Below are 23310 nucleotides of genomic sequence, written 5' to 3'. Positions count from 1 at the left end.
TGCCTTCTGAGTCAGAGCCTTCAGCCTGCCTGCCTTCTGAGACAGAGCCTCCGGCCTGCCTGCCATCTGAGACAGAGCCTCCGGCCTGCCTGCCTTCTGAGCCAGAGCCTCTGGCCTGCCTGCCTTCTGAGCCAGAGCCTCCGGCCTCCCTGCCTTCTGACCCAGAGCCTCTGGGCTGGTTGCCTTCTGACCCAGAGCCTCTAGCTTCACTATCTTCTGAGTCTGTGATTCCAGTCTGCCTGCCTGCATGCGTCCCAGCATGAATAATCTCAGAGATTGAGTTTCCAGACTCTTGAGAGAAAACGTTCAGCAAGTAAGCCTCCTTAGTCTCCTGCATATCTGCTTCTGGAATCTGCTGTATGTGAGTCTTCTGTTTGCCTTCCTCAAGGGCTACAGCTTCAACTCTGCTTCCTGTTACCTCCTTTGTCTTGCCTTTGACATCTGTGCCTCCTCCCAATCTGATATCTGCCTTTGAGCCTACAGTCAATCTACCTTCATTTCCTGAGTGCTCATCCAGCCTGCCGCCATCTAATGTTCATGCACCTTTGAGTCAGGCTCTTAGGCCTCCGTTGCTGATTTTGGACTCTTTAAGCCTGCGTTCAATTCTTCCTCCTGCATCAAATCACTTCCCTCTTCAAAGTTATGCCTTTGATGCTGCTGATAGTTCACAGCCTGCTGTTCTACCCCCCATTACATCACATTTTGCTAGCAGTCCTCTGGTACCTTGCACTGCAACTGATAGAAATAGACTAATTTCACAGGAGCAAAATTCTTGGGAGGGAGAATACTCTCAAGATTTGCTCCTTCTGCTCTTGTACCCTCCACCAGGGGGCCGAATTGTGGGACTCTCTAGTGTTCTAATCAGCTTATAAACTCTCCACTGTATACATATAATCAGGGATTTAAGTGGGATGAAAAAACTGTGGGGTCTCTTAAAGTGGTGTGGTAAATTTCATTAAAGGCATGGCTTAAAACGACAAGCAAAAGGTCTGTGCTTGGCAGAGTGTGCCGCCCGACTTGTATTTTGCTGTTTCTGTCATTGCACCCAGATATATGATACAACAAGTAACATCATACCTACAACAAGTCAGGACTATTGGCTTTGTCAATGGTTGTTAGTTGCATAAGATAAATAAGCAGCAACTATGGCTTGTATATAATATTGAAAAGCTTCCACTTAAAGCCCTAGTAACTCCACGACAATGTTACTGCTCCTGAGTTTCAAAAAGAGAAGTGAAATCCAGAGATAAAATGACTCCCCTTAAAGGATTTCCCTTCCCCTACAATGCTCACCTGCCATGACATTATGCTGTAACTTCTCCACTAGTGAGAAATGAGCAGTGTGAGCACTGGCACATTGATGTGCCTGCTGTTATTGCAGTCCACTTGTGCTAGAGCACAAAACAGAGCCTGCTAGAGACCCGTTTCGAGGCCTCCTTTAAAAAACTGCCGGTGCTTAGACCCGGTTAGACCCGGCCCACTTAAAGCCCTGCATATAATGATTTCTTGGTTCTTGGGTACTATTTAGAAATTCCCATTCAGTTCCTATCCATGCTGGATTTTGCGGAAGCCAGTCTGCTCATGCTAAAAACTATTACTTATAATTCCCTGCTTCTTAACTATTGTAGGACAAGGATGGGTGGAACAATTTAGCACTTCTTTAGCTGGCAGCTGCTAGCCTGCTCACACCTTATTCAAGCTCTTTTTGCGGCTGGTGACATTCGAAAGCGGTGAAGGATAAAAGTTGGGTATGACTTTTAGATAGGAAGCCAGCTTAATGGACAAACTTGGGGTCCAGGGTGGTTCCTAGTTCCAAGAAACAAAGTGAAAAAAGATTGTGCATTTTAAATCAAATTAGTTTAGTGATAAAGCAAGGTTTATAAAGCAGTGAGAACGTATAGCCTTGAAATATTAAACACATTAAAAACTGCCCCATATCTTACTGTGTTAATATGTCGGCATTTACTATAATGTGCACTATGTACAGAGTGACAACTTCAACCCTTTAATGTGTGTGCCTGCCCAGTGTCTTGCACTACATGCTGCATTAACTTTGGAAGAAAATGCTCTAACCAGGTTTTTGGATGCACCCATGGCTGCTGGCTGCAATCAGTCTTAAAGAAATATGTGTAGACAGGTCTTTAAGTAGGATGTAAATAGTGGAGGCTCTCTAAAAGGGAACATGTAAAATACATTTCTGTGATTCCCACAGTGTGCCATCGACCGGCATTTTGGTTTCTCTCTGAGATGTAATTGCATCCAGATATATAACACAGCAACTGACTTACACCTAAAACCTGTCAGTACGATTGGCTTTGTCAATGGTTGTTAGCTGTTTAAGATAAATGAGTAACAATAATGAATTTCTATAAATAATTAACATTGGAAATGTTTCAATTCTGAAATTTTGAGTCTGTAAATTAGATTGTATTGAGGCCTGTGGAAGGAGTTTTGGTGCATAGATATATATATGTGCTTTATGTTAGATATCTATGCTCTTTTACTCTATATATCTCTTCCATCTGACATATATATGCTCTTTTTCTCTGCATATCTCTTCTATCTGCACATCTTCAATCACCTCTGTCTCCTCTTCAACACCCTCTTTTCACTCTTTCCGGAATGTACTTCCTTGCATCTCCTTCACTTCACCTCTTCTAAACATACAGTGCACTCACTCATATTTAAGCAATTTATTTCCTAAAGCTCCTCATAAACACGTGGCATGGCTCAAAATATGTTATCAAGCAAAAAACAAGAAGAGAACCACTTCATTTTTAAAGTGTGTTCCTCTATCTGATTCCAACAAGACTGGAAACCCAAATCTTGGAATTAACTCTCTAAGCAGCAGTTTAGCAACAGTTATCCTGTCATTACGTTGCGTGGGGTATGCGTCAACCCAACGTGAAAACAGACACACAATCAAAAGGACATATTTCAATCCATTACGAAGAGACATTTTTATGAAATCCATCTGCATGTGAGTAAATGGACCTCCTCCTCTTCCAATTTGTCAATTCAAATTAACAACAGTTTTTCTCCCTGCATTTTGTTGTTGACACGTTACACATCTTTGGCACAAACTTTCTGCAATGGCTCTGAACTTGGGAGTGTACCATGTCTGTTCAAAAAGTCTCATCATAGCATCTCTGCTTACATGAGTTGGACAATGGCAGACTCTTGCCATTGGTGACAGCAAGCCATCTGGCACTACAGGTCTCCCATCTGTGTAAACCCACACTTCATCTTCTGGTCTACGTGTACATCCTACTTTAATCCATCCTTCTCTTTCGGTCTCAGTAACTAAATCTTGCAACTCTATAATTTCTTCTCATGTTTCTACAATTGAAAATGTTAGTCTGCATTCAGATTAATCAGATTGTTCTTTCAAAGATTCCCCATTGATTGCATGTGTATTTAGAGCATAGTAGCACACAATTTCTATTGCCAACTATGACATAGTCACAACCAGTTATGTGTGCTGAACATTTCACTACTGCAGTTTGAGCTGGCAGCTTTTCCATGAGGCCTACATGGAAAACTACTAAATCATCATTTTCTACTGATTAAACACGCTAATATTGAAAACATTTAGAGAAATAAAGATGCATAAGAAATAATATAAGAACACCATTTCATTACATTTATAAGCATAGTCTGATTACGATTCATTAATAAATGAGCAAGCACTTTCTCTTAGATTTAAATGTCTGAAAAAATATAAGCGGAAATCATTTTACTTCAGCATTTTCATAACCATATTTTGCTAAAATTATAAACTGCATTATTACTTTTCATATTATTATCATGCACATTAGTAAGTTTCTCTCTCTTTCATGAATGACTTAATCTCAAACCAGTTTGTGACACTTCTGCATGATTACGATGCAGTTTTAAACTTTCATGTATTTCTCGAGACACTCTGTTAGTCATTTTTCATAAGTAGGTATGCAGGAATTGATTGAGCAAAATTTTCTTAGATAATCACGCTCCAACAATATGTTATCTAGCTGCAGATTCTGTACCGACCCATCCACCTCCACATTGAACGGCTGTTCATAACATTGAACGTGTTGTTCTGTTTTTATGCTATCTTCTTTAAAAAAGAAACTGCACCTAGATTATTGCTATTACTTTCATCCGTTTGCCTCAAAGCCATGTTAAACAAATGGATGGAAACTGATGTCACCACGCTGACATGGGCACTGTATAGTTTCAGTGACATCACGCAGTGCAGCGTGCTCAGATGAGGTGGAGCAGATGCCTCCTACTGGCATGGAAGAGCTATTGAAAAGTTTGCAGATCCAGTCTTTTACTTGTGATATTTAAAAGATGAGGAATCTGCAGGTAGATAACATATCTACCAGAAAAAGCATTACCGAAGAAAAGTAACTTGTTCATCAGCAACAATAGACATTCTAGAATATTCTTTTGATGATTTCAGCTGGTGTTTTGACATCTGTTGCAATATTATTTACTGCCCCCTTTAAAGCCTATTCTAGACTATTAAATGGGACAAATGGAGTAATTTATGAACTGTATCTCATTACAGAGGCATCATGGTTTAGTCTACTCATAACATTCCAATGAGATTGTAATTCTTGTTTCAGAACTTTTTATTTAGGCCAGAAAAGAGATCACATAGCTCAACACCTACAAAACAACATACATTTTTTCCTTCATACTATTCTTCTTTATTTGAAACAGATACTTCAGTAGTAATTCATTTTTATATCCTTTCCTATACCTCATCATCCCCCACTTCTCCAGGGGTTTCTAGAAAAACAACACACTCTCCTGGTATGTATCACACTTTGAAATTTAACTCTAAGGCCCTAATTATGAAGACTGTACTGGAGTGATTTTAGCACAAAGAAAATTCACTAGCAAATTTATTGTTACATTGCGATAAAATTGCAACAGTACTGTGCAATTATGAGTGAAATCACATGTAAAGATGAATTAGTATGTGGGCTGATTTTTCTAGCCATAAAGTCACACATAATTGGCAACTGCATGGAACTTGTAAGCACAGATTTACCACTTGCTTTGAGAATTTTCAAATGTATGCCAGGGTGGTGGGTAGGGTGAGGGAGAAGGGTGGGGAAGTGGAAGTTTTTCCTGACAGGGTGAAGAATTCTGTGCTTCTCCTAGTTAGAGAAAAAGTGAAATTAGTCATGGTGACTGCTGCAGCCGAGGTCTCATGCAATTTTTCCAGCTGGAAAAAATTGTGTTTGGTTCTCCTATCAACCGGTAAAGCTAGAAGAGCAAATGCCAAGCAACTTATAAACATGTGGTGCGAAATAAATGCATAAAATCATGTGTTAATGGCTTTATTCAGTGTCAGATTTGGTGGCCCAAAATTGAGAGATGAACTGTAGACTTCATATTCTAGACCTCCCCACAGTAGCTACTTGCAACCAGTGATCAGACCCAAGATCTACCACACAAATTCGTAAACCTTTCTATACACAACACATTCCAACGTCTCCATGTCAATAACCAAGTATCATCTCATCACATGACACAACGATCTGGAGGATAATTGAATGATGGCTTCCTTTTGACCATCTATCTGGCTAAAAACTTACTCAGCCCGGTAAACACTAGCATCGACCATAATACAACTGATTCTGTCCTCTATATTGCCAATGTCACTAATATCTATTTCTTTGATTCCACTCAGTCTTCTGTGCCAAATTCTTCAGGAGCCTATAATAAAACTCACACCTCTCTAACAATTAAACCAGTCTGTTCTTATCTTACTGAAAAGCGGCCTTCACAGTGCTCTCTACCAAACTGGGCTTGAGTTTTACTGTGCTACCAGACACTCCTTTGCTCCAATACTCAAATTCCGTGATTTTAAACACATTAGTATAATTTCTTTGTCTTCAAAGATACACAACATATCTTCTACTGTGTCATTATGCAACCTAACTCTAATATACCATATTGGAATGCCATATCATACATGTCTTTAAAACCGTCAGTCATTTTGTTCTGGAAAACAGGTGTGTTGGACTCCAAGCCAAATGCCACTCTATATCACTGGTCATTATAAGGAATTCCATGAGATCCTAAGAATTGCCGTCCAACTCCACTTGATGGTACAGTGCTCTGAAATCAAGTATGGTGCACCACTTGGCCTGAACAACCGCCACCATTTGTTTGGGGAAAAAGCTCTGCTATATTTATTGGCCCAATCTTCATTGCCAATCTCCTCCACCACACAACTTGCATTTTTTCACTTGGTTTGAGCACCATTTTAATTGCAGCCTAGTGTTAGAACTGAAGCACATTCAAACTCTTTCTTGCCACATACAACTTCCCCATAATCTTCCAAGACTTGAAATATGTTTCCACGCAAAAATGAGCAGCAGATTAATTATGCTTCTTTCAAATGCTGTTGGAGGTATATAGAGAAAGCTAAATTTTACCTACCAAAATACACTGATATCGGTTGTCTGAAACAGTAGCTCTTAGGTCCACCAATAGTTTAACTTAAACTCCTTTAACATGCATGTGTCTGCACAGCTCTTCTTCTCTCTCAGATCATTTGCTTCTTCACATTTCACCACTAACACTAACTCATACATATTGTTTGACCCATCACTACCTACTCATAGACCATACACCACATGTTCATACTTCTTCCTCCACTGTATGTTATGTTATGTTATATGGATATTTCTTAAGCGCACGTTCACCAACGGTCTCTTGACTATGAGTTGAGCAGAGAGGGTTCGAAGCTGGAGCAATCTATTTATGAGCCGGGGTAAGGAGCAAGGTTTTGAGCAATTTTCTAAACTGTACATAATCTTCTTCAAGTCTCAGAGCAATTGGCAATGAGTTCCACAGTTTTGGGCCCAGCATAGAGAACCGCGACCCTCCAGTGTGTTTATGTCTGAATCTCAGTAGAACCAGTTGATTCAGATGCATAGATCTTAGGGTGCGCTGGGGGGCATACTTGCTGATTCTGGATGAGATATAACTAGGACCAGTACCCTGAAGGGCTCTAAAGAGGATACACCCAGTTTAAACATAGTTCGTTGCTCCACCGGAAGCCAGTGGAGTTCATTCAGCAGTGGGCTAATGTGGCATGGTCTATCCTTTTGATAGATAATTCTAGCTGCTTGGTTCTGAATCATCTGAAGACGGTGCTTCTGATGTTGTGGAAGGCCAAGATACAGTGCATTTCCATAATCAATTTTGGAAAGAACCAGGGCAACAATGATTTGGATGCTAGCCTCTCTGCTAAAGAATCTTCTTATGAAGCTGAACAAAGCAGACCGAGGTAACTGATCCAAATTGGGCATTCATGGTGAGATCCGAGTCAATTTGTATCCCAAGACTCTTAATCACTGGCTTGGGGAGCGGTGCAGCCCCATGCTCCGGGGGTCAATGTGTAGGAGTCCAGTGCGTGGGCCAATGTGTAGGAGTCCAGTGCGTGGGCCAATGTGTAGGAGTCCAGTGTGTGAGTTTATTTCTCGATACAATTATTTCTGTTTTTTCGGAATTCAGTTTTAACTGATTAACGTTCATCCAGTTTTTTATGAACATCATCACATTCCCAACGAATTTCTCTGATTCAGGTGACTCATCTATAGTAAAAATGAGCTGCATGTCATCAGCATAATTATAGATTTTAATCCTCATCTGCCGGAGACTGGAAATGAGCGGACGTATATAAACATTAAACAGAATTGGAGAGAGAGAGAGGAACCCTGCGGGACTCCACAACTCATATCTGCAGTGTTGGATTTAAAAGGTGAGAGCCACACTGATTGTTTGCCGCCCTGACCTTAACTGACACGCATGATACTATACATTTCTCACCATTTTGACACAGCCACAATAAGGATAAATACAAGAATTGAATACTGTCATGATCATAAATTGACATATATTTAAGGTACGTTAATTAACCATCCTGCTAATGACTCATTTTAAAGTGCTTTACACACCACGACAACTTGGGGAATTCAACAATTAAAAAAGTCCTTACTAACCATTCTCCCAACGTCCCTCACATAAGTGTGTGTGTGATAATACAAATACAATTACAATTAATACTAATGGACTGTTCTTTGACCATCCAGGAACGACCACCTAGATGGCCATATTTACTACTTATATCTTCAAATATGAGCACCTGAGTGGCACCACAACTTACCCTATTTATCGCCATGAGTGTAAAGCATGTTTGTAGTGCAGTGCAACACCAGTGTGGATCACGTATCTAGCAGTGGCAGCCGGAAAGGAAAGGAAAACAAGCATTTGAAATGCAATAGGTCTCGCAATTGCGAGAATTTGAGCTATTGACATTGTAAATGACAATGCCTTTTATTTGTGTTTTAAAAACCTGCATTAATAAAAGGAATTGTAATTTACAATACCAATAGGTCAATCTTTCTAAAATGCGATTCCTATTGCATTGCAAATGCTTGTTGTTTACAAGCGCCCATGTTCTTACACTAGGAGGAGTGAGGCACAAGGGCCTTAGCAAAGCCAGAAATGGCCCTTGTATTTTTCACCACATGGGATTGTGCCAGCCTAGACACAATGTGCAGAGGGTTACTAAACTCCAAGGAGACGGCATATTCTCCTAACCACACGGACCGCACTGGTCCCTTAACTCTCCGTGCCCCAACACACATACAGTTAGCAATAGCAGTTAGTGTCTTCAGTTTTTAAAAGAAGCATTGCTTAAATAGCTGCATTTATTAGCTAGTACTATATTATGCCTATCTTAGTTGTACAATTAGGGTTTCAATCTGTTCCAGCTCTTGGGGTCGTAGACTCTGCAAGAATTCTTCGAATGAGGTCAACATGGGGTTAAGATGCTGCTGGGCGTTTTTACTCGGTCCTCTTGCAAGCGAACTCGTCTAATGTGGTCTGGCGAAGTCTAGTGGTTGCATTTATAATCTAGATCTTTGCGGGATAAAATAGAGTTGTCCTCACAGGAGTAAATAAATCCAGTGTACCAGAAACGAAGATACCGATGATGTCTTGGGTGTCTTTTAGGGTCAGATAAATACTAATACAGACAGAGGGAGCATAGTGGTTGAGATTAAGTTTATAAAGGTGGCAAATTCTGGGAATTTATGTCTCTTCTCGATACATTTAAAAGCAATACTGTATGTTCATTCCTTAATGTGTTTTCAGATGCTTGGGTGCCACGAAGAATTCGCAGGTAACGTGTTTTTCCTATCAGGACGGCAGGTGCAATCTTATTCGTAGGGCAGGCATTTTCTGAGTTGCACAAAGTACAATATTTAGAGAGCTTCAATGAAGACAGTCGATTTCAGTATCTTAATTGCATCCTAATTGTGTACATAGCAGCTAGTGTGTGGCTGCATTCGGTGTCTGAGCTTCCATCAGAAACTCCCTACTCATGCAGCAGTACCGATCACAAGTTTGACTGCATGGCAGCGTAGCGGCACAGTAGCAGATGCCGCAGCAAATGGCCGGATCTGTGTATTCTAGTCTGGCATAATTAACCTTGCGTATTCTCTTGATTGTCCGCAAGGCATACTGGCATTGAATCGAGCTTAGAATGCCAGTAAAGTCAATTATGAGATCCACAAAGCAAGGAGGAATGAACCAAAGTGGCCATCTTGCCCCCGCCCACCCCAGTCAAATCCTAAAATGCAAGCAGTGTAAAATCAAGCAATAAGAATAATGTATGGGGTCAGGGTGTTAAATCATCAGTCTGCCCAGTGCCTATCAAAGAGGATTCATTTTTAGTTTTGGAAATTTTGAGGAACTAAGTGCAAGGGTTGACTCCCGCATACTTGACATATCAATTACATTTAAAAAAAAACCATAATAACTACACTATGTGTCGGACCGGATCCTATATTGCTCCATACTAATTCAAAGAAATGCATTTGGAGGAAAATGGTAGCAGTAGCTGGAGTGCTTCGCCTTTCTGAGTGTACCTTACCTTAGCACGTATTCTTTTTAAGCGCATGTTGAAAGGTTACCTCTAGGAACAAATGTGATTAAAAACTATTTTAAACGTTATCACCATTGCAATTACAATGCAGATCGCGTTTCACATTGTAACTCTGTACTTGTAGTTTTGGATTTTATTTTGTCTATTCTATCTTTTGTTGAACGCGTTTCGATGCTAGATTTCTTTTTCAGGCATATATGCACTATATCCATATATGTTAAATAAATTCTAATACTAATTCAAAATACGCTATTAGGGAAAAAAAAGAATGCAGAATCGATTTTTACTACGTTGCTGGTAGACTATCAAAACTAGCCACTAGATGGCAATCTAACCCCACACTAATAGACAGCATGAACTCAAAATTAACAAGCGCGCGGTGGGAGCGTGTGAAAGCTACCATTGCTAGAGAGGAGACGCCATGCGTGTGCACATCGCCTGTCCGTGCGCGCACATGGTTTGTCTCCCTTCGCTAGCAAAACCGACAACAATAGTCTCGACAAGGCGAAGCAGCGCATGCGCTACGTTCGCTAGGCCAGACCTATAAAGTACCTTATCGCTGCTGTGTCCCTTCTCTGTCAGGACTTGGGAACCAGGAAGCACCCAGGCTCCCCTGACCAATCACAACGATGCAATGCAGCGTTGTGATTGGTCTGAGCATAATGGTTCGACGCTCAGCCAGGAAAAGGGAGCCTGGGCATGTTCTCTAAGCAGGCTGCAATGCAGACTGTGTGGAGAACAGGGAAAGTGTGCATGATGTGAGTAAGCAAACCACTCCTCCTCTGCCCTGCTCTTTTATCGGAACAGCCCGCCCGCCCCAGCCGCACTAACAAATAAAATGATAATAACATCAATCAATCAATCAATCAATCATAGCATTTGTAAAGTGCACTACTTACCCGTGAGGGTCTCAAGGCGCTTGGGGGGTAATGCTGCTACTGCTCAAAAAGCCAGGTCTTGAGGAGTCTTCTGAAGGTCAGCAGGTCTTGGGTCTGCCATAGGTGGATGGGGAGGGTGTTCCAAGTGTTGGCGGCGAGGTGGGAGAACGATCTACCGCCGGAGGTCACTCTTTGGATGCGGGGGACTGTGGCGAGGGCGAGGGCGGAGCAGCGAAGCTGGCGGGTGGGATTGTAGAAGCTGAGTCGTCTGTTGAGGTACGCTGTTCCAGTGTTGTGGAGTGTCTTGTGTGCGTGGGTGAGGAGCTTGAAGGTTATCCTCTTGCTGACAGGGAGCCAGTGCAGGTCTCTCAGGTGGGGTGTGATGTGGCTGCGGTGAGGGGTGTCGAGGATCAGGCATGCAGAGGCGTTCTGAATGCGCTGAAGTCGTTTCAGGAGTTTAGCCAGGGCCCCTGCGTAGAGGGCATTTCTGTAGTTCAACCTGCTGCTGACGAGGGCCTGGGTGACCGTTCTTCTCGTTTCGGTGGGAATCCACTTGTAGATCTTGCGGAGCATGCGGAGGGTGTTGAAGCCGGAGGAGGAGACGGCATTGACCTGCTTTGTCATGGAGAGGGTGGAGTCGAGGATGACCCCTAGGTTGCGTGCGTGGTTGGTGGGTGTTGGAGCCGTTCCTAGTGCGGTCGGTCACCAGGAGTCGTCCCAGGCCGAGGGGGTGGATCCGAGGATGAGGACCTCCGTCTTGTCTGAGTTCAGCTCAGTCAGCTGTTCTTCATCCAATCGGTGACGGCTTTCATTCTTTCGTTGAGGTTGGTTTTGGCAGTGTGGGGGTCCTTGGTGAGGGAGAGGATCAGCTGGGTGTCATCGGCATAGGAGATGATGTTGAGGTCGTGCAGTCGGGCGACGTGGGCGAGCGGTGCCATGTAAATGTTAAACAGCGTTGGGCTGAGAGACGAGCCCTGGGGTACGCCGCAGATGATCTCGGTGGCTTCTGAGCGAAAGGGGGAGGCGGATGCAGTTATCATTTTATTTTTCCTTTTTTACACTGCTTAAAAGCAGTGGGGCGATGCTCCTCTGCCTTAGCCGAGGAACCGCCACTGGTATCTAGTTTTATTTCTGTATTTAAAATAATTTTTGTTGTTGTTTCAGCCTTGAAAAAGTCCTAGGCTTTCATGCCAACCAGGGTGAAAGGCATGGCTGTCCATTAACTACAAATACCTTCTGTATAATAAATAAAAATTGTATTGCTGTACCAAATCTAAATTCATCATATAGACGTCATAAAGGGTACTGACAAATAGGAAACTTGCAACATAATTTAATGGAAAGACATTATGGGTACATGAATTCTTACCATGTGATCGAAGGGAACCTTGTAAACATCCCAAAGTGTCTCTCTAGTCTTGTGTACATATTACTTTATTCCAGTTTTCATGTTTGAGTCTCGTAGTTCCAGTGTGCATGCAAGCCAACCGTGTTTCTCAATGTCTGTCTTCCTATCGAAGTGTTTCTGGCTCCTTGTCTCCGTGTTTGATTTTCCCTATCCCAACTTTTGTGTATTCCTTTACTAAAGTATGCACCACCATGACCCCTGCCCATGTCTTAGCATACTGTACACCAGTATTAATGTCCCTGTACCACAGTGTCCACTCCAGGTAACTCTGTCTTAGACTTCATAACTCCCTGCACCAGTATCCAAGTTCCTTTGTCTAGATTTTTGTGTATACCCATTCTTTTGTGCTCTCCCGGCCTCATTCAGTACCTTTGTCTTCCTATCCGACAGTCTAGGTTTCCTTTTTCCAAAGCCTATGTTTGTTCATGAGTTTGTAATTCATTGTATTTATTTATGGTTTTGAAAAGACCCGAGGGCGGCATCAGAGTCTAGCATGAAAAAAATATTTTTACAAGCGGTTCAAAGAAGGAGACAAATGAAAATCGATAGTAAGAAGAGAGAAGCAAAAAAAGAAGCTGGGTGGAGGTGGGGGGAGAGACCGAATTGGAGGTAGAGAGGAAATAGATGAGGGATGTTCCCTTGTCAGAGTCTTTAAGCCTCAGGCTATTTTGCTGTTCTCCCCTTTTCTTGTCTTTCTGTCTCCCCTTGTCCCTTTCTGCTGTGTCACTGTTTATCCAGGTCCCTGTTCCATGCTTCCATGTATGATGTATGATGAAAAATTTGTTTTTTAACCTAAAAAATGAGTGATAGGGGCCACCACCTACAACCACTTGCACAAATTAAGCACATGTATCTATTTCTGGTTACTGTGTGCACACATTTTAAGCGACTTAATGCGTTGTCAGGGGTCCAAAGCGCTATATAAAAACATTTTACATACAATGCCATCTAATCGAAGTGGTCGTATCTAGCCGGAAACAAGTAACAAGCAATTGAAATAACTGAAGACTCTGAGATGAGGTGAGCAAGGGTGAAATGGAGAGAGTTGCAGTCTGGACCTTGCTTTCATTCATACCATGTATACTGTTTGTTTAATTGTCCTCCCATGTTCAGATGCCTTTTCACTCTAAAGTTGCATCAAATGCATAATACTTGTTTTTCAGTGCATCATCATGTGCGGTACAGCTACTGCGCTGTGCTCAAAGTGACAAACATTCCACAATCATAATCCCAAACAGAGGTACTGAAATTATACTGAACTCCTTGCAAAGGTAAGACAAATTGGGAGAGAAGCCTTGTGGCGTGCAACACACAGACACGTATCACTGGTTTCTGGCCGTCTCAATAATGGCAAAAAATGGAGGGGTTTATTTACAAGCCCGTTGCACTGCTGGTGCGTCACGTTGCATGACGCACAGGCGGTGCAACCTGCTGTGTGATATTTACAACCACTCATAAAGCCACCCTACGTGGCTTTACTTGTGGTTGTAAATATCGCCCCTTTTCATGCAACACTTTGCATGTTAGGAGCGTGACATGGCTGTTGCTGTGAGTGTCCCCACGCAACACCCATGTCCACTGATGCATTTCCACATTAACGAGCAATCGTAAACCTGGAAAGGCGTCGGAATGCTACGCCATCTCAGGGGTGGTGTAGCGAGGCGCAACGAGGAGAAATGTTTTAATTTCTCCTTGTTTTGTACCTCTTTCAATGTGTACTGCATTCTACAGCACGCATTGAAAGAGGAAAGTACCTCAATTGATGTTTTTTTGTGGGAAGGTGCCCTTTCCTACACAAAAACAATCTCCCCACGACGCAGGCATCGTTGCACCATGGTGCAAGGGTGCCTGCGCCGACACATGACAGTAGTTTGTGTGTCAGCGCAGGGAAAAGCACAAAGATGCAACATATTGTTGTAAATATGTCGCATCTCTGTGCTTCAAAACTAACGCAGTGTGGCGCAGCAAAATCACTTGTAGCACCTTGCTACGTTAGTTTCTCGTAAATAGGGCCCTGAATGTTTACCCACTACCCAGGTCGGGAGTTAACGGTTTATCAAGTGAAAGCTGCCAGTTTCCAGCCGATACTGCAGCACGAGGGTCAGCGGTCAACGGCCAGAAGATAAAGGTAATGGTCTCATGGATTGATGCGTGTTCCCACAGCATCCCTGACCCCTATTTAACAGAAAGGGGTCACTTGCTGCAAATATAATGGCAACTGGTTTTCCTTATAGGTATCCATCCCTTTCTTGGTATTTGCAAAGAGATGAAGAACAAATCCTGCCCCACCAATATTTAAGTGAAGTGAGTGCACTGTCTCTTCTTGCCAAAACCCTCTTTTTACTAATTTACTTTAACAATACTTGTTCCCAATTGGGGCCTCACAAGGGTAACAGTGCTCCCTTATAGTGTAGCTGGATGATTATTTTGCCTACCATTGTGGTAGCTTTAGCTTCTACTCCACAATGGAGGTTGAATGTCTGGTGCCTTTAGGAGTTCTCCGCTATTTCAGTGAAGATTTCTCAACCAATGTGTCTGTCTTTTGCCAAAAGCAATGTCACTTCTGGAAGCAGGTCTGGGGGTGGATTCTGGCAGAAAATCTGCCATTGTCTCTGTTGGGTGGTGGATTTTCCATCACTGTGTGCACTGGAAGTGTAACACGCAGTGGGGTTGTGTCAATGTCTCATCCTGACATGCGGGCTTAGGGGTTGTTTCTTAACATTCTATGGATATACATTTACCTTTTAAAGTAACTTTGCCATAACTAAAAGCATGTCCTCCATCCAGGAATTTATAAATAAGTTGGTAACATCTACGATGGTGCGGAACAAGGATTTGTTTGTTGGAGATTCTCTGAAATCAGGTCCTAAGTATGGCCCGGTATGATACAGAGCAGTTTGCTAGCATACTTACAATGAAATATTTCCAAGCTATTGTAATGGAAAGTTTAACTTCTATTAAGGATATGGAGGCAAGGATCAGGCTTTGCTTTCTCCACTTTATTGTACCAGCAGCCATTAACTTCAACCTTATGTGAACCAACATCAACTACATTTCCCATAGTCCTTTGGAATAGAAACAAAAAACAGTCTATCCAATCCTGACACTGCAGAACCTCGTTATATCCTAAGAAGACTCTCTATCTCCCTCTTTCTTCCTGAGAACACAGCCGCCTTCCCCCAAGATCACTCCTGTTTGTTCAAACCTGTCCCTGAGGAGATAAAATCATAACGTAAGACCTCCTATCTCACGATTACTATATTGCAATATCAGCATTAATCAGGGATACATTTGCTTAACTGAGATTTACCAACAAGGAGTCATCAACTCTTCATCAATTCCGTAAATTATATACTTTAAATCAAATTAAGTCACTTTGGAACATCATAAGTCCTTGGGTGGGTTTACTAACATAGAGCAAAGAGTAGGCTATTCCTTGCCGCTGTGTCCTTAATAGAATTGAAATTTCCCATTATTATAGTCTGGAAATATTTTACTCTATGTCCGGACCGGGAGGTGAGGATTGGGCTAGTTTAAAGCTTTCTCACCACTAAGATTGCCAGATTGTAACTGGTTTAAAGTAAAGCCTTTTAAAAGTAGAGTCTGAGGACCTATCTGCTGCATTGAGGATGTCCTCTAATTTAGCCCCCAAAGCGAAAGCTTTAGATGCCTTTGCACCTCTCATAGAATGAGCCCCGAATCTGGCAATGAGAGGGGAAAAACTGCTTTGTGAGGTTTAGTGAGGGCAATCAATAACTGCTTTTCACCCTGAAGGCGAAGTTCGTCTGTCATAGACTCATAAGCTTTTATCGATCTAGCAACACATAGCTTCGGAATATCTGGAAATACAGGTTATGACACCATTTTTTATTTGCTTTTTGTACGTCTACAGACGTAAAATGTTAACCCCTTTGGGGTGAATACCCTACCTGTTACATCCAGTGCTCTCACATCTGAGACTCTGCGGCAGGAGATCAAACACAACAAGGTGGCCAATTTTGCTGACATCTGTTTCCTTGAGAGATACTTGTTCGAACGCCAGGACATGAATAGATCGCAAACTTTATTGACATCCCATAAAGTATCTGGGTTCGGGTGTACCAGATACCGTGTACCAGATACCCTGTAGGAGTTTGCACACCAAAGAATGTTCCCCCGCTGGATGGCCATCTATCGGCAAATGACCGGCTGAAATAGCTGGACTAAATATATTAATCAACCTATAAGCTAAGCCTTCCATTGCTAAGGCTGCCAGGAAATTTAGGACATGAACAATGTCTGCCACCAAGGGATCCAATTGGTGTTGGAGACACCAACCCAACCATTGAGACCAGGCGGAACCGTATCTTTAATTTGTGTTGTCTGACTAGGCTTTGACGAGTAAAGATCCGAACGCCAAATGCATTATCTTTCCAGTTGGAAGTCCAACTGAAGGGTAAACAGATCTATCATGAACGGACCCCATCTGTCCTGAATCTGTTTGAACACCGGAGGGTGTAGTTTCCAGAGACTTGCATCTTTCCAATGAGGGGAATGACAATCTGCCACCGGATTGGATATCCCTGGAAGATGTTATACGGACTCTGAAATTTGGTTGGCCAGGCAATGGTTCCAAAAGGTTCGGGCTAAATCTAAAAGGGTCTTGCACCTTGTTTCTCCCAAATGGTTGAAGTGATGGACTGCCACCATGTTGTCCATCTGGAGAAGGACACAGCATTTGAACCTGTCCTTGGTCCAGCACTTGACTGCAAAGGAGCCTGTGATTAGTTCCAGGCAGTTTATGTGCATGGCATGTTCTGCGGAAGACCAGTATTTTCCGCAACAAGCCCTTCACCCTGCGCTGCTGGCAACCAACTTTATCATGGGTTGGAAACCGAAGATTGCTCAACCATTCCAGGCCTTCATATGAGAGATTCACCATTGTATTTCCTCCTTTGCCTCTGGTGATAATGGTTCTGGGTAGATGGATCCCTCCATCTCGAAGTGGCGGTAAACAAGCCACTCATTGAATTCCTTGAGATTGATAACTGGGTATTGACCTCCATCCCTCTTTTCTACCAGAAAAAGATTGCTGAGAAAACCATTGGGATGCAATAATGTTGGTTTGATCGCGCCCTTCTCTAGGAGTTGCATAATCTCAAGTTCCACCAACTTTGATTGTTCCTGAGGAAAAAACAGGGGTCTTGGTCTTTGTGATTGAGAGGGCATCCCATAGAGTTCCATATGAAATCCTTTGACAGTCTGAAGAACCCAAGCATCTGAGGAAAGAGTTTCCTAACTGTGCAAAAAGTCCCCCAACCGTCCCCCAAGTTTTAACCCTTCTGAATTCTGTACTCTTACCTTTGGAATTGCTGTTGGCACCATTTTCTCTGGAACCGCCTCTGGCCCCTCGACGATGGGGATAGCTCCGGCTTGGGTACAATTTGCCAAATTTGGAGGAGACTTGCGGTTGTCTCTGGCAGCAATCGGAATCCCTGACAGAGGCTTGGCGAAAAGCATGGCCGGTCGAGCACCCCTCTACCGCGACCAGCAAAAACACAGAGTGTGAAAATTCGCTGGTTTGGGCCTTATCTAGAGAATTGAACGTGTTTATGAATTTGACAAGTTCCCGAATGAATGGGTCCCCAAAAAGGCTTCCTTGGGCTATGGGACGACCTCTGAAGTAGATAGCTCCCCCAGCATCGGATCAATTTTAATCAGCAGGGATCTACGCAGTTGTGTCGTAATTGTGCAATTGGTGTTTCCCAAGAAAATTATGGCCCTTTGGGCTCATATAGGTAGGGCCTTCGGGGAGATTAAGGAACCGGATGCCTTGCATCCTCTGCCCTATCCATTATTTTAGATAGCGGTCCTGCCACTTCCAATAGTTTGCCCTGGCATGAACGCCAGGACCGATGAAACCCCTTTTTGGGGTCGCAGACAACTTTGCAAGGAAAGTGGTCATCTATCTCAGGGGTGATGGCCACCTTGCCCTCCAAGGAAGGTCTAGGACACTCTGCCCATGGGCAACTGTTTACCTCTTTGTCTGTCTGTGATATAGGAGGCCATCCTGGGTGCTGGGAACCATTCTGCAGAACACAGATGCACAAGATTGTCAGGGTCGAGCATATCAGAGATTGGGGTTTGAGGAGCAGATTTGAGGATCCCTTTAGGATCGCTGTCAGAGAGGAAAGGATTGCTGGATGGTCTGCCAGGGTCCCAGTCCCCAACAGAAATATTGGGAGTCATCTCCATCTCCCTGATCATTGGGGGGTGGTGGAAAGAAGTCCCTGAGGTACTCAGGTTCTAATTATCTGTATGGAGGGGTTTAGAATACATGAAAGCTGTTTTAAGGCGCGCAAAGGCATTGAGATTGGTTCTAGGGTCGTCTGCGCATTTGCACCTGGTGTCTGGGGGTAGTGTTGATGGCTGCCTTGGAGATATGGGGGCCAGGGGCCCAGAGATATATTCCCTCTGTGTGAGGGGTAATTGGCATTGAGTCTGCAGCTGCATGATTTTCTTCTCTAAGGACGCCACAACCTTGGAGACCGCTTTCAATATGGAAGCATCCATGAGCTCACAGAACTGGTCATCAATGGGGAGGTAGGTAATGTCTTCCTCCTCCATATAGTCCTCAGAGTCCTCCATGATATCCATAATGGTGAGGATAGACTCTACACTGGGGGAGTAGGTATTCTAGGGCAAGTCCTGTAACTGATTCAGAGTTCCTTAAAGGAATCAAAAATTGTAGGCTTCAAAGGCCTTGCAACTACATCCTTTGTATATGTAGGGTCAATATCGTACACAGAGCTGCCTGGAACTTGTCCCAACAACTCTTTCACATATAAATTCACTCTTACCCGCCTCGTCGGTGTTTTTCTCGAAGCGGTTGAACTGCTAATTAAATTGTGCCAGTATTTATCCAGAAATACAGCCCATGTTTACAACAAGCATTGGCATAGCCAATAGGTCTCGCTGTTGGGACCTTATAAGTATTTAGTTATGCAGCACAATATCCTTGGTGCAATAACATCAACTGTTGCATGGCTAAGCACTTATAAGGTCCCGAAGGCGAGACCTATTGGCTATGCCAATGCTTGTTTTTATTTGCCTGCACTTCTCAGCACTGCTGGGATACCTTCAATGGGAGAGTACCGGCGCTTCTCAGGGGCAAACGGGTACTCTAAGTAGTGACTGCCTACTCTTATATGTTTCCAAATAAAGCACTGTTTGACTTAGTGAGTGATACACCTGACCGCAGTTAGTTTATTTGCAAAAAACAGAAAGAAATACAGGTGGGGGTTTCCCGTTTCTGTGGCTGCAGATTTAAGAAATTGCACGGAAAGATTTTCTCTTGAATGGCCTGGCTCAGTTCGCTAAATACCCTTTCCCAAAGAGGTTTTAGGGTGCTGTAGGACCAAAACATATGGAGCCAGTTTCTGCAGTTGACAGAAACTTTTATTCAGAGCCCATGGCGTTAGATACAACTTCCACCTGTTAAAGAAGGCCATTTGCTAGAGGTTCGCACCCCTAAAACACAGGGCAAAATTCCTCTCCCATTGTTGGTCACTAACGTCAAACCCTGCACGCTGCAGCCATTTACCTCTTACTGCTTCTGGGATTTGTATCACTGCTGTAATATATGCACAAAGACTTCAAGGGTGTCCAATCGGTCGTAGATAAAGCAGAGGGTGCCCTCCGTGCAGAAGGGAGAGAGGGTGAACTTGTACCTGCAGCCCCACCTGGACGTCCATAGATCTCATGTCTGCGGGGGTGGGGGTGATGCAGTGGGACACAAACACAGGGGTGTAATGCCGCTGACAGCACCCGTCTTGCATATGAAATGGTGCAACCGGTGCAGTTCGGTACAGAGGCGCACACATGTCACACCCCTGTCTACACAGGGATGGACACATCTCAGAAAGCGCCCTCGCATGTCTACAGGGGAGGAGGGACGACATGGCACACGGAGGTGTAATTGTCTCTGACTCCTCAAGTCGGCTTCCTGGGACAAGTACAGTTGAATACATACACCCTCGCCGCTCTCCTGTGGGCCGTGTACCAGAGAGGTGAACATGTCATAACAAAGACATGCTTCTCTCTTCTGCCTACAGGGGCCATGTGTGTGCCATGTTGCAGAACAAATGTACACGTCTCACAATGATAGGCAATCGACAAAGCTGAGGGCAGTAACCAACAGAGCTGAGAGCAGTACAGTGATACATATACATTTCTCAGACAGCGCCCTGTTCTGTCTGCAGAATGAGTGTGTGCGCGTGGGCAGAAGTACAAGGGTGGCCATGTCTCACTATACTAAACAGTGCCCCTCTTCACCGGCCACCCGGGACACAGAATATATTTGTGCACTTGCTGGGGACCCCCGCTAGGGTGCAGTGCGCCCCCTTAAACAGACCTCGCACTCAAGCTGCACAATAGTGGTGAACCATCACCGAGCGCAGCCACTCACAGGGAGCAGTTCATGCGTCAGAGCTGTGCAGTTAACCCTGTCAGACACCCCCCCCCCCCCCCAGAGGGAGCCTCGACGTCCGCTCGGCGCGGCCTGTGCATGGCACTAGCGGCCTTACGTGCTGTGCGCCTGCCTGCAACAACTGCTGAACGTTAGGGAGTAATACTAATAACAGTCATGTTATTGCTGTTATTGTTAATAATGATGCTATTATCTTATAAAGCACGTGAAAGCACGCATCTGTTATTTCTATGCACTTTAGAATACTTGTACATAAATAAACCGATCTTCCTCTCCGGCTTCCTGGGTGAATGGCAGCAGCTTAACATGGTGTGCGTGGCCCCCTGCCCTCAGCTCACAGTGAGAGCCTTTAGATAGCCCACTGCCTTGTGGCTCACGCGCCATGCTTACTCCATTTTTGTGAAAATAGATGTGCCTTAGGTGAATGTTGTGACTGTGACGTCTTATTGAAGTAAGCCTGATGCAAATAAGGCGTGATCTAGTTAGTAGCGCCACGGCGCTGTTTTTAGGATTCGTGTCTACGTATAATGGAGTGATACCTTGGGAATGAGCGCTCATTATGTACCTATCCTAGTACCGCTGTTCTTATATTAAAGGCTCACTCAGGCACCGAATCATTTCTGATAAAATATGCTCCAATTAAAAGGTTTCACAACAGGATGACGCGATTAGACGCTTTCACAAGAGGTTGACTCATTATACGCCGGCTGAAGTAACAGCACGGCGTGCACTCAGTGAGAGCACACTCCCGGGTGCAGCTACCGGTGGTGAGGGGCTACTGGCAACAAATTATTCCCGGAAAATTTGTGCAGAACCGTTTGAGGCGAAGAGGCCCAAAAGTCTGCTTTTAACAGCTTAGAAAACCTGCGAATTTCCCACTGGCGCGAGAGCAAAATGAAAAAAAAACACGCGAGTGGTGCGTAAATAGAAACAAGCCCAGGAGTTGTGCACTCACGTGCGCGCTAAACAGACATTTTAAAAATATGCGAGTGGTGCGCGCGCGTGCTGAGGCAAAAGTGAAAGCAGCAATTTAAACAAGCATTGGCTGCGCACGAAAGTGAAAGTATCGCGACGCGGCTGGGGAGGGGTAGGGTGGAGGAGCGTTGAGGAAGCAATCTAGTGAGAGGAAAGACAGATAAAGCTGGCGGTTGCGCACGTGCACACGAGCGTGAACGCAAGTGCTAGGCCAGCCAAAGCAAATTGTGGTAGCACTTTTGAAAGCCCCTACTAAATGTCTCTCCGTGCAGCGCATGCGCTGGCTCAGGCGAGACCTAAAAAGCGGCCGAGTGTGCTTCACTTTGTGAAGGGAACAAGTGAAATTGATGCGCCGGGCACTGTGAGGTAGAGCCCACTGAGTGTGAGTGTAAACCCGTGCGCGGGCCCCCTTGCGGTCGGCTGACTGCACTGTGCACCAGAGCCTCGCACTATTCCGACCATCTCCTCTGTCAGAACCACTCGTCCACCTAAACCCTCCCGAGCGCCCTCATATAAGTACAATATGCCCATCACCCCTCATAGCCCAAGTGCCCCCGTCACCAAAACAGTCGCGACAGAGCTGCGCTGTATGCTCCACAACTGCAGATCTGCAATAAAACACAAACTTGAAATCTCCGATACCATCAACTTCCAGAATATTGACATGCTCTTCCTCACAGAGACCTGCTTCAACGATACCTCTCACTCTATGTTTGATCGCCTTGTACCCACAGGCTAGTCTATACTTAGAAATTACAGAATTGACAAAGTTGGGGGAGGTGTTACAGTCATCTTTAGAAACTCCCTTCAACTTAAGGCTCTTCCTAACAGCTCCTTCCACACTTTTGAATGCCTATCTCTTGAGCTTCAATTGCACCACCGCTCACCTCTCAGATTCCATGTTATCTACCACCCGCCTGGTAGCAGCCCTTCGTTTATGGAGGAACTCACGGACTGCATCAGCGACCAATACTCGCAAAGTGACAATCAGATCTTCGTGGGTGACTTCAATGTCCACTGGGGCTCGCCTCAAGACACCTATGCGAATTTGCTGGCCACCTTCCACTCTGCAAAAAATCTTATCCAACACTGCACTGAAACAACACACTCTAAGGGCTCAACCCTGGACCTTGTTATTTCTAAAGCAGGCTTGCTGACCATCGCTACCCCTATTCATGTAGATTGGTCTGACCACCTCCTGATCCCATTCTCTCTTCACTTATCACGCTCTATAACTCTTGGCCAACCTAAGAGGGCTACTTCCTGGTTCCGTGACACTAAAAATATTGACCTCAGTACCCTCTGTGACTCTGCTTTGCTATCACTTCCAAGGCTAGACCCGGACCTAGATGTTAACGAACTCACCTCCCAATGCCTCACAGTCCTTGCAGTCGAAATCAATAATGTCGCTCCTCTCCAAAGCAAAAAGAAAAGGCCCACTCCCTCAGCACCTTGGTTCAACAAATCCCTCTATGAAGAAAGGAAGTACCTAAGAGTCCTTGAGAAACAATGGAGACAAGCGCCCTCTACCGAAACTTTGGCCACGCTTCGTTCAGCAAGATCCAAGTACCACAAGCACATCACCTTGGTAAAACGTCGCACTTCAAATCCCTCCTTGACTCAG

The sequence above is a fragment of the Triturus cristatus genome, chromosome 3_1, assembly GCF_964204655.1.
Source record: "Triturus cristatus chromosome 3_1, aTriCri1.1, whole genome shotgun sequence".
Classification (NCBI taxonomy): Eukaryota; Metazoa; Chordata; class Amphibia; order Caudata; family Salamandridae; genus Triturus; species Triturus cristatus.
This window is presented reverse-complemented; position numbering follows the sequence as displayed.